Genomic DNA, 12,194 nt, shown 5'->3' on the forward strand with positions numbered 1-12,194 from the left:
TGTGGGTCAGTCAACACATCTGAGGAGGGCAACAAAATTCAGAATGATCTCGATAAACTCGTAGGAAGCGTAAATAAATGAATAATCAAAAGCAAAAAGGACCATGAGATGCAGGGTAAAAAGAGAGAAAACACAACAAGCACCATGTGTAGGTCAAGAATTCAGCAGCTGGCAGTGGGAAATTAGCCATCATTTCCCAGTCAAATTCATTATTAAGTTTAAAAAATCTTAGGACTTCAGTTCAGATCTGCAGCTTTCTTTAGTCTTCTAACTTATAATGAAAAATCATCGTAATAAATATAACCTTGTGAAGTTATTGAACACCTTTCATCTGAGGCTCTCAAAGCTCTTTACAGACATTCATTAATGAAGTGTATGAGGTACAGAACAGACCTTCAGATGCGCAGACAGTCTAAGTGATTTGTCCAGGATCACACATGAGCCACTGTCTGAGCCAAGAATAGACCTCAGAAGTCCTGACTTCCATTCCTGTGCATTAACCACAAAACCACAGTCATTCCCTCATGTATTACCCTACCAAAAAGAACCTGTATCAGACAGAGAGCTAGATTAGATTGGTACTAAATTTCCTTCATTTCTGGACAGAATTCCCATTGTAGTGAAACAGACTTATGGGGGCAGAATTCCTTTAGAAAGAAGAGCTTCAGAGGGGTAGCCGTGTTAAGCTGGATCTCTAAAAGCAGCAAAGAGTCCTGTGGCACCTTATAGACTAACAGACGTATTGGAACATGAGCTTTTGTGGGTGAATACCACTTCGTTGGATGCATTGGCGCTCATGCTCCAATATGTCTGTTAGTCTATAAGGTGCCACAGGACTCTTTGCCGCTTTTAGAAAGAAGGTTGTGAATGAATGGGCCCAAATTGTTCCCTGCAAGGCTCCCTTGATGAAAGTTGTTCTTAGTCTCTATATATTTCCCGGACAGATTTTACTGGTTTTCCTATTATCAGCCTCTCGGCTGGGTTGGTTGTTTTAGTTAGTTTTTTTCCTCCTAATGAAAAGGGAAGCATCTGAAATAAGTAGGGACAGGATGCTCTCTTTTCTCAGGTGAAAACTGTTTGCAGGCTGCCGAACACTGCAGAGCTCTTTAAATACTGCCTTGTGTACACAGAGAAACATCCCATAGTTTGCCAACTTTCACTGAAAAAAAATATTCCCAGAATAAAAGAAATAAAATAAACCAATTCTTATCACCTTTTCATAAAATGACTCTGGTTCCAATCCAGCCCAAGGGATTGATCCAGCAAACACTATCAGGTGTCGCATTTGCCACTATGAACAGTTCCTCATGGCGTAACCTCCACGTTCAAATTTGCCAACACCCAAGTGTTCCAGAATCTTGAGACAGGCTTTGAAATCACAAGATTTTAAAATTAAAAAAGGTGACGAGGGGGTTCCTGTTATTTGCTTTCTGGATTTTGAGCTCTTCGGGATCACTTTTTCAAGCTTTTTCCACAAGCATGAGGGCTAGGCTTGTGTTGTGACTTGGAACAAATAGTTGGACTATTCTTTTAGCCATTTTCCGGTTTTCGTCCTGTGCTATTCTGGGTTGTGAGCGATGGTCAGGCCAACGCACGAGTCTGTGCTCAGTGTCCCGGTTTATTCTGCTTTATGTGGCTTGTTTGGAAGGAGAACTTTGCAGCAGTGTATTCGGGGTGCCAGCCCTTGTGCCCTGTAGCTGCGGTATCCCTCCACTTTGGCTGGGTTGCCCAAGAGTAATAGAGGTACTGTCGGATTCCCTACTGCCCTGGACGCTAGCTCGACACCTTCTCAGCCTGGTAAGACCTGCCAGAGCATATGCTCCGCCATACTTCGCTGTCAAACCCCATTCACCCCCACACCGACGCTCTGTGATAATATACCGAATGAGATCAGAAGGCATACAGAGGTGACTGATGTAGTGCAGGCAATGTACGACGCAAAGCAGAGATGGGCAGGGTTATGTAGTCTGCAGGCAAGACAATAGGTGGACAACCCGCATCAGTGACTGGATCCCGCGAGACGACAAGCGACCACTGGGCAGACCAAAAATGCGCTGGGCCAATCCCATGATAAAACGTGCTCGCAACGAAATAGAATGGTGTGGCGTCGACTTGCATTCATGGAGGGACGGACAAGGACAAGCTGGACAAAGGTGACAAATCCTAGAGACTTATGTTTTTATTTAAAAAAAAAGAAAGCTGACATTCTCATGTAATCCCATGCCATTCTCATGTAATCCCGTGACCCCAGAAACATGTCTACACTAGAAAGGCTTTGCTGGTATAGCTACACTGGTATTGTACTAGCAAACCCCCCTAGTGGAGACACAGCTCATACCAGCAGAAATATTCTTTTGCCAGTACAGCTTATGCCATTCCCCATACAAAATAAGCTATCCCAGCAAAAGGACTTTTTTGTCAGTATTATTGTATCTACACTCAAGTATTTTTGCCATTTTACGAACGTCGTAGAGAATCACATCCTAACCGACATTATTATATCAGAACAAGTATCTAAGGTAGACCTGACCTAAGTGTTTGGAAGATTGGGGTTCAAAGCAGCAGCGACTGAAAGTTATTAGCCTGTGTGGGCTGGTTTGGGGTCTATATGAAATAACATGGTCTTATTATTATGGTCTTATTATGGTCTTCCAATCCCCAATAATGGGCAAGTGTCCACTACACAAAAAAACAACTGACCTTCTTCCAATCCCCAATAATGGGCAAGTGTCCACTACACAAAAAAACAACTGACCTTCTTGATCTCATTTGCACTGGTGTAAATGTGGAGTATTCCACTAACTTAAGTACAGTGACTCTGGATTTATACTGAAGGAGCTGACAGCAGAATCCTGTCCCTTCTTGACTCCCCTTTCACCCGTGGTCCCTTCCAAAGGTGTTCCCTACAGAGCAGGGTGGCACATTGGCAGGTCAATGCTGGGGGACGCTGGCACCAAGGCTGCTGTGGATATACCTGTTCTACGGACAGAAGACTCTGGTCTCCAATGCACGTTCTAACACCCTTCAAAATTGCTCCATTCCGTTTTTTTAAAATGGGTTTTTTTTTAAATACCTTGAGGATTTTGTAACCACTTTTTTAAAAGTCCATGGGAAACTCAATCACACTTGCAAAACACCTCTTCTACCATAAGCAATTCTTAAACTATATTTGAGTCCTTATTGGAAACAGTGCCTGTCCTCCTCAGAGAGGAAGATCACGTTGATACTATTGTAAAAGGACTGAACCAAGAAATGTAGTTTGTTCAAAGCTGTTCAGAAAGCCCTAAATCTAAAAACACCAGAAAAGAAATCACAATGACATTCTGGTTTGACACACAAAGCAAGGCTATTCAGAAGACGCAGACAGATTGAGACCCCATTGTTTCCAATCCCTGCAGTTTGGGGGTGTGGAGGAGTGTCTAATGGGTGGCTCTGAAAGGGAAAGAGGCCAGGAAGCCTCCTGGGAGAAGCCATCATGATGGGAAGGGGACGTCATGGAGCAAAGTGTGGAGATACTGTTTGAGGTCAAGGAGACAGAGTGGGAGGATCAGAGAGGATGCCCCTTATCTGAACTTTTTCAGCTTTAGATTCAGTTTAGGGAAAGGGACAAAGGTCAGTTGGGCCCCTGATTTATCCAGACCCAGCTGACCCAGAATGCTGCAGCCAGGCTATGCTCCCCCATGCCCAGAAGCAATAGCTCATCACCCTAACCGCTGACATTTTTCCTGGCCTCCAAACAACTCACTTCTTCTCAGCCTTCAGCATGAGATCAAGTCTGCTACCAGTTTAAATGGATACATCCTCGATTGGGGCACTATATCTTGCCTTGTCCATTCAATAGTCTGGTAGGTATTTACCATCTCAAACTTCTAGGATCTTAGGACCTGATCCTGCAGGTCACTCCATACACGAGGACCCAGCGCCCGTATGTGCTCGCCATTCACATCAATGGGCACAGTGAGGCCCAATGTGGGACTCTATGTTGCCACTCTAGTGCACAGAGTACCTTGCAGGATGGGGGCGGTGCTGTCTGCCTGGTTTGCAGAAATTCTCCAAGCACATTACATCCTAGCCACATGCACATCAGTCTTCCCATTCTAATAGCACAGTGAAGTAAGCAAGCAAAGTAAAGTTAAGCATCACAAGAAAGAGCCTGATCTGCTTTTCAGAATAACAGCCTGTGAAAATGTGTCCTTATGTGCAAGAAGGGTGCAACGGCACTCCTCGTTAAAAATGCCCAAGCAAGGTGTCTTTTAAAATTGTATATATGAAAAACAAACACTGCTGGTAGGATACGTCCTGCTAATAAAAGGGCTTATGGCTTTGCCTGGCAAATCTCATCTAGCATGAGTGACCTACCCCAATAATACATTGCCACACCCCTGCCTGACCAAACTAACTGCACGTCCAGACATCCGACAGCGAGGCTGAACTTTTGGCAGGTGTTTCAATTTATTGTAGGGAGGTAAGCGGGTCTAACGTGGCTAACACAAGCAATCTGAACCATTTTCAAAGGGCATTGTCTTCTCTCTAACTGAAAACTGCTCGATCCTCTTAGCTCTCAGGGTACATCTGCACTGCAGCTGGGAACACGCCCATAGCTGGGATAGGCGGAAAGGCACTAGCTATGATGGAGCTAGCGAGCTAAAAATAGTTATGTGGCCGCTGTGGCACAGGCAGCAGCGGGGCTGGCCACCCGAGTTCAGAGCCGGCTGGCCCTCTGGGTGCGCTCTCAGGGGTGGCCAGCCCAAGACACAAAGTCCACACGGCTATTTTTAGTGCACTAGCCTGAGCGGAGCTAGCAGGTGTCTGTCCACCCCAGCTGGGAGGCTTGCTCCCAGCTGCAGTGGACAGACACCCTCAAAGGCCATTAACAGAGATGTGGAACAAAGTCCAAAGAAACCTAGATATGCGCACACGGCAGATCAGCTACTCCAAGTTTTCCCTGCCCAGTCCAGGGTAGTCATCCTGACCGACAACGAGTGATGCAAACGCCACATTCAGCTAAGTACTAAAGCATGTGCTTTTCCCATGGACTTCAGTGGGATTTAAGCATGGGCTTCAGTGCTTTGCTTAGTAGGGGCGGACTCAAGCACGTGCTTATGTGCTTTGTTGAATCAGAGCCCCCGGTCAGAAGCAAGAGGGCGGGAGGGGTGCCTCGCCAGTTGAAAATGCTGCAACCCAGCAGCAAACTCACCTGCCACAGTCACTCCTTAGAACAACTGCAGGGGTTCCTGAGGAACAAACTCCATTCTCTTCAAACAGAGACCAGGACAGTTCCTGAATTCTGGGTGCTGCGGTTGGCTGTCCTAGCTTGAGAATTCCTTGACTATCTAACAATACGTCACTCCGCACTGTTTGAACAGAATTCCTTCTCTAACGGCCGTATGGTTTGTATGTTTGCACGCCACCCTGTCTGAGTTTGCATATCTGAAAACTGCCTGTTTAAGCCAAGGGGAGAAAGCTGTAGGGTTGCCACCACAACAAGCTGAGTGTATGGACGTCTAAAGCCACCGCGGAGCTTGCACATCACTGCACCATTCAATGGCAAGGCACCAGAAGGCTTCAAAAAGGTGGAAATTATCAATACGTCTTCATGCAGCATCCTTCAGTTTCTACTAGGAGAGAAATGCTGCCCATAAAGCTAAGCTTCGCCCACTGCAATAAATGGTTCTTGAACACTGGACAACTATATTTTAATAGTGAGGCCAATTAAAGTATCCCCCCCTCAGAACAGAAGCTATGCTGTGATTTGGCTAATTAATGGCCACCGTAAAGTAAATCCAAGCAGGGTGGGCATAGCCATAGGGGAGAGCAGTAAATGTCTGTATGGTCTTTATTTTTTTACCTGTACAGAAAACTGTATCCATTAAATTGTCACCAGTCTGCTCTGGAGGGAATGAGTCTTTGGGCCACTGTGAGCTAATCTCTACCCAATTCCAGACTGGCCTGGAGAATGGAGCTGTCAGCCAGAACCCAACAACGTGACCCCTTTGAACTATGGAAGAATCTGCCTGTTTAAAACACAGAGAGAGGCTTTTCTGAGCCTGCTCAGTGAGTCCTCCTGATGTGAGTCCCAAAAGCTCAGTGACTGACCATCTCCACTACTAAATCCCAGACCACAGGGAGCATGTGGAGCTAATGTGGGTCAGCAGCCCCAAAGAAAGTTTGAATCAGAGAGGTAGAGTCTATACCTTAGCCCGAGTCCCCTGGTTTCCAAGCCATTGTGTGAGGACCCTGGGGCTGAGCAGGCCCTTTGACTGGCCTGAAGTACATGGGCAAGCCATGGAGTGAGGTGCTGGACAGGTGATGCGGTAGGAGTGCTCCCTGCCGCAGGGGGGAACCAGAGGATCCCCGGGGGGATCCAGAGAGGGGGAGCTGGGTTGGGTGGGATGAACCAGGGAGGAAGGACTAAGAGCCAAAGACACCTCACGCTTGTAAATGAACTGCCCTTTCGTCAGACACCAGCCAGTGCAGAACACTGCTTCCCACAACACCCCCATCTCCAAACAACTCGACTGCCTCCCCGGCCACGTCAGCATCTAATTCATTTTATTTTCCCACCTGCTTTCAAAATTACCCAAGAAGCTTCTCCAGCCTGCTCCAGTCTCAAAAGACCACCTGCCTCCCTCTCCTCCCCTCCCTGCTTCTCCTTCATCACATCGTGCACCGTCTCCCATCACAGCTGGTTCAAGAGCCTGCCCCTCCGCAGCTGCCACCATCTGGTACAGCCTTCCTTCTCTCCATCGTCCTCAGACCTCACCCAAACCTGCACATCTCCCTTGCCAATGCCTCCTTGATTTCCCTTATTACCTTCAGTGAAGTGTGAGACAAGGAGCGTGAGGCAATAATCTTTTATTGGACCACCTTCAGTTGGTGAGAGGGACCAACGCGACTACAACTAAACAGTACACAACAACCTGCGAAGTGTGGACAGTTTGCATGAACAACACTCTGCAAAATAAAGTGGGAGGAAAAGTACCAGGGAGAGCAAAGGAAATGAGCGGAAATGGGCAGAGGAGGAGGGAGGCAGACATGTATGGAAGAGGACAGATGGATGAGCAAAGAAGAGTTCAATCAACCGAGAGGCCAGACAAGGACAGGGCTGCATTCAAGCTTTGCCCAAAAGAAAGGTGTTGGCCTTTTTTCTTTCTTTGTTCTAAGAACACTGGCATGTTATTTTCTCACCTGGAGCCACAAATCTCTTCTACTGCCTCAAAACTACTTGTACCATTAACCAACAGGGTGAATGGGTGGAGGATAGGGCCATGAACTCTTCAGAAAGATCCTTTTCACACAAAGGTTTTTAGTAAAGAAGAATTACAGAGGATGGGACGTAGGCTGATGTCTTCACTCAGGCTGAGCCCTTTGAAGTCAATGGGAGTTAGTTGCCAATTGAAAGTTAATGGGAGTTACCTGAGCTGCCAATTGAAGTTGAAGAAAGCTCAGATTGTTTCTCAATAACGTGTGTGTGTGTGTGTGTGTGTGTGTCTGTGCATGAGTGAGTGTGTGTGTGTGTGTGTGTGTCTGTGCATGAGTGATCATTTACTATCCCCAATTTGAGTGACAGGGACCCCGGAGGGCTTTACCCACTGAGAAATTATACATGCCATATGAGATGCAATGAGCACTGCAGAATGATTTAGGAATCAAACAAAGATCTTGATTTATTTCCTAATTTTTGAAAGTTTATAAACCAGATTCCTTAAAGTTCTTCTGAGTCCCATTTGAACTAGGCAGAATTATTTGTGTGTTATAGTTTTATATTACCATGGCAATGTGGCAAGTTTCCACAGTCCATAAGTACAGCAGAGCAAACAAGATAGGGTTTTATACCCCATTCTGGTCTGAATGAAGTACTCCTACCCCACGTCCTGTGTAGCTGCAAGCCCCATTCCAGAGCCTGGTAGCTGTAATGCAACACCATCCAAGATCGCCTGGCCAGAGCCACCCCTGGGGAAGGTTGCCATAAACTCTGCCATCCCCAGAACCGACAGCCAACTGCAGCCGGACATCATCATCATCACCAACGAGGACCAGAAGAAGATCATCATGGTGGATATCACAGCGCCCTTCGAAAACAGGACCCCGGCCTTCCACGATGCCCAAGCTCAAAAGGTGGAGAAATACACCCCTTCATAGGCGCCAACTTTCCTTCTTTCCTCTGGGTGCTCGACCCCCCCCTCAGAGCCCCGGCCCTGCCCCCACTCCACCCCTTCCATGGGGCCCCGCCCCCATTCCAACCCCTTCCCCAAATCCCCGCCCTCGCCTCCTCCCCTGAGCGCACCACATTCCCGCTCCTCCCGCTCCCTCCCGGAGCTTGCTAACAGCTGTTTGGAAGCGGCCGGGCAGGAAACAATGGGAGGTAGGTAGAGGAGCGGGGACGCGGCGCACTCAGGGGAGGAGGAGAAGGTGGGGAGCGTGGAGCTTGGTTGCTGGTGGGTGCAGAGCGCCTATGCACCCCTCTGGCCGAAACCTTGAGAGCTAAGGATTACCAGGTTCAGACACACGCACTGACTGTCAGAGCCTTGGGCGCATGGGACACCAGTAACGAACGAGTGCTGAGAGAATGCAGAATATGTCAAGGTTCCTTCCCCACTCTGAACTCTAGGGTACAGATGTGGGGACCTGCATGAAAACTTCCTAAGCTTATTTTTACAAGCTGGGGTTAAAACTTCCCCAAGGTACAAACTATTTTCCTTTTTCCCTTGGACTTTATTGCTGCCATCACCAAGCGTCTAACAGATATATAACTGGGAAAGAGCCCGCTTGGAAATGTCTTTCCCCCCAAAATCCTCCCCAAACCCTACACCCCCTTTCCTGGGGAAGGCTTGATAAAAATCCTCACCAATTTGCATAGGTGAACACAGACCCAAACCCTTGGATCTTAATAACAATGAAAAAGCAATCAGGTTCTTAAAAGAAGAATTTTAATAGAAGAAAAAAGTAAAAGAATCACCTCTGTAAAATCAGAATGGTAAATACCTTACAGGGTAATCAGATTCAAAACACAGAAAATCCCTCTAGGCAAAACCTTAAGTTACAAAAAGACACAAAAACAGGAATATCCATTCCATTCAGCACAGTATCGGACACCATCAGGTGGTCGAGGGACCTCTACCTAGAACACATCACCGGACATCAGCAATAACAGGAGGGATGAGCTAGGGTGCCGATGAGAAGCACAATCAGGAAAGTAACTCAAATACTTTCCTGATGGACTGTTTTTTCTAAATGGACAACCTACCTAATTCTCAATTACTGAGGGACAATCTCCAGTCATTGATATATTTTTATTTCCACAACCGAATCTCTGTACAACTTTTCATGAATGACGTACCCGAGTATTCGGATTCTAATATCTAAACTGTATTGTTAAATCTATTCACCTAAATTTGGGTTATTGCCGATTATGTACTCTACGTATCATATGACTTTTAAAAACAAACTTTGTGTTTGTGGATAATCTAAGCACTATACCCAGATGTACAGGCACTTTTCTCAACCTATGTCTTATATAATTCTTTTAACATTAGCTTTAATAAAAATTTTAAATTTGCTACAAGTGGGCAAAAGTCATTGAATTTAAACACAAACACCAATGATTAATGGTACAAGGCTCAAGAATCCAGAACAAGAGCCCTGCTTTAAGTCACAAACAATGGTGTGTGTAGAGGGATGTTGAAATTAAAAAAAACGAGAAGAACCAGAATCTGATTTAATCAACTACACAGTATGTGCACTTTAGAGAACAAAGCACCAAATACCTCCATGGGCAAAAGTGAACAAGGTACATAATGTGACTCTTTTAAATGGGGCTAGCAATAATTTTTCAAGCCCAAAAGGTTCTTTTTCCAGAGGTTGAATAACAGCCTAAAACACAGGCTTCTTTGGAGACAGACTCCAAAGAATGGACCTTTTTGAGTCAGGAAAGCTCATCACATCATCAACCGAGTTAACTTAGAAAGCAAAAACTGAATGCTGGCACAAGATGCCAGACTGGGCTGCTGCTAAGATTCAAGTATTGTTTAGCCACAGAACCGGCAGAACCAGCATAGGTAGAATAAGTGCATGCCTCCTCATATGGCTCAGCAACATACCTGCCAATGATCCTGGTTTGGAGGAAAGTCTCTCATTTTAGTCCCAAGGTTACCCTCATTCCACAAAAATTTGGTTTCCCCTCACTTTATTCTGGAAAATTACGGAATAGAGAACCGTGGAGCTGAGGTTACAGAATTATTAACTCTACAGCAGCATTTCCCAAACTGTGTGTCGCAACTCCCAGAAAGGGTCGCAAAAGGGTGCCGGGGGGTGGGGGGGCGAGATTTTGAAAAAAAGAAAATGTAAGAAAGCCAGAATATGTCCCAGTTGAAGAGGCTCCCATCTTGCAGGGGTGGTTGGGCTCAAATCCCTGCTCCAGGTGTTACGGCTTGGCTCATGGCGCACGGACTCACAACGCCACTCACTCAAATTTGGCCCAGCCACTCCTCCATTAGAGGGGGCAGGCCAAACCTGTGTAGTGCTGTGACACAAACCCACACACCAGGGACCAGGTTGCAATGCCCAGAATGGGGACCCAAGCCCAGCCAGCCATGCGGGACAGGAGCTACCATTGCCAGGTGAGCACAGGGTGGGCTCGCTCCGCAAATTCCCCGCTCCCGCAGGGGCAGAACTTGTTTTTCGAGTCTTTAATTTTCAAACCCCATCACCACCTCTCAGACCCCTCGCGGTCGTGTTATCTGACGCGAGGAGGTCACAGCATGAAAAAGTTTGGGAGCCATCGCTCCACAGAAGGAACCCATGTGGCTTTTTATGTTTCTTACATGGATAATTTTGTTGCATCCCTCATTTGTTTAAAGTTTCATCCTGTTTAAAGTTCAAGGCAGCTAAGCTCTTTGGGACAGTTTGTTCTGTTTTTGTACAGCACCTCACACAACAGGGTCTTGCTCTATGACTAGGGCTCTGAAGAGCTACAATAATACAAACAAACAATAATTATAAAAACAATAATACCATCTGGATGTGAATTTCATGGTGGGTTGTCCTGCCTATTTTATGACTAGATCACTTCTTTTTTACATGAAAACTAAGGCAAAGCTTTAAAACAATTAACAAAAACAGCTATTTTTTCTAATGATTAAAAGTGAAATCCGCACTCAGGCTTTTAATTTGTTTGTTAAGGCTGCAAAAAGAGACCTACCATTATTGTAGCACTAAAAAGGAAAGGTTTGGGCACTAATTAGTCTTTTTAAATAATTAATTAATTAATGCACGGTCCTTGGAAGATGCAGCACGTGCAGGTGCTACGCATTATTATTAAAAGAGCAGCTCACCAGATTCCCTCCTGCAGTTCTGCTGCCCTACAGCAGGCTGGGGCTGCTGTTTTGCACTGTCACACACACTAGCCACAGGATCCCATCTTGCGTGCCTTTCTAAACTGCACGTGCCAACTGTATTTGGGAATTAAAGAAAATGTTGGATGCAGCTGTTTCAAAGCAAGCAGAGTTTTAGTGGGATACCAGCAGTACCTAAAAAAAGAACAGGAGGACTTGTGGCACCTTAGAGACTAACAAATTTATTTGAGCATAAGCTTTCGTGGGCTACAGCTCACTTCATCAGATACACAGAATGGAACATATAGCCACTCCCAGTCTCTATTCAAACACAAGTTAAAGGTATCTAGTTTGCATATTAATTCAAGCTCAGAGACTGGGAGTGGCTGGGTCATTACACATACTGAATCTATTTCCCCATGTTAAGTATCCTCCTCACACCTTCTTGTCAACTGTCTAAATGGGCCATCTTGATTATCACTATAAAAGTTCTTTTCTCCTGCTGATAATAGCTCATCTTAATTAATTAGCTTCTTACTGTTGGCATGGCTACTTCCACCTTTTCATGTTCTCTGTAGGTGTGTGTGTGTGTATGTGTGTGTGTGTGTATATATATATACACACACATATATATACACACACATCTTCTTACTATATCTTATATACACATATATCTTCTTACTATATGTTCCATGCTATGCATCTGATGAAGTTGGCTGCAGCCCCCGAAAGCTTATGCTCAAATAAACTGGTTAGTCTCTAAGGTGCCACAAGTCCTCCTGTTCATTTTGCGGACACAGACTAACAGGGCTGCTACTCTGAAACCTGTCAGCAGCAGTAACTAGCAGGTTGCAAACAAAG

The 12,194-nt window shown here is 45.7% G+C and overlaps 1 protein-coding gene across 3 annotated transcripts in view; it reads right to left on the bottom strand.

Moving 5' to 3' along the window:
- ARSG (arylsulfatase G) overlaps positions 1-12,194 on the bottom strand; it is a 62,660-nt gene that overhangs the window by 49,479 nt on the left and 987 nt on the right. The gene's annotated exons all lie outside the window — the stretch shown is intronic.

The sequence above is a fragment of the Natator depressus genome, chromosome 14, assembly GCF_965152275.1.
Source record: "Natator depressus isolate rNatDep1 chromosome 14, rNatDep2.hap1, whole genome shotgun sequence".
Classification (NCBI taxonomy): domain Eukaryota; kingdom Metazoa; phylum Chordata; order Testudines; family Cheloniidae; genus Natator; species Natator depressus.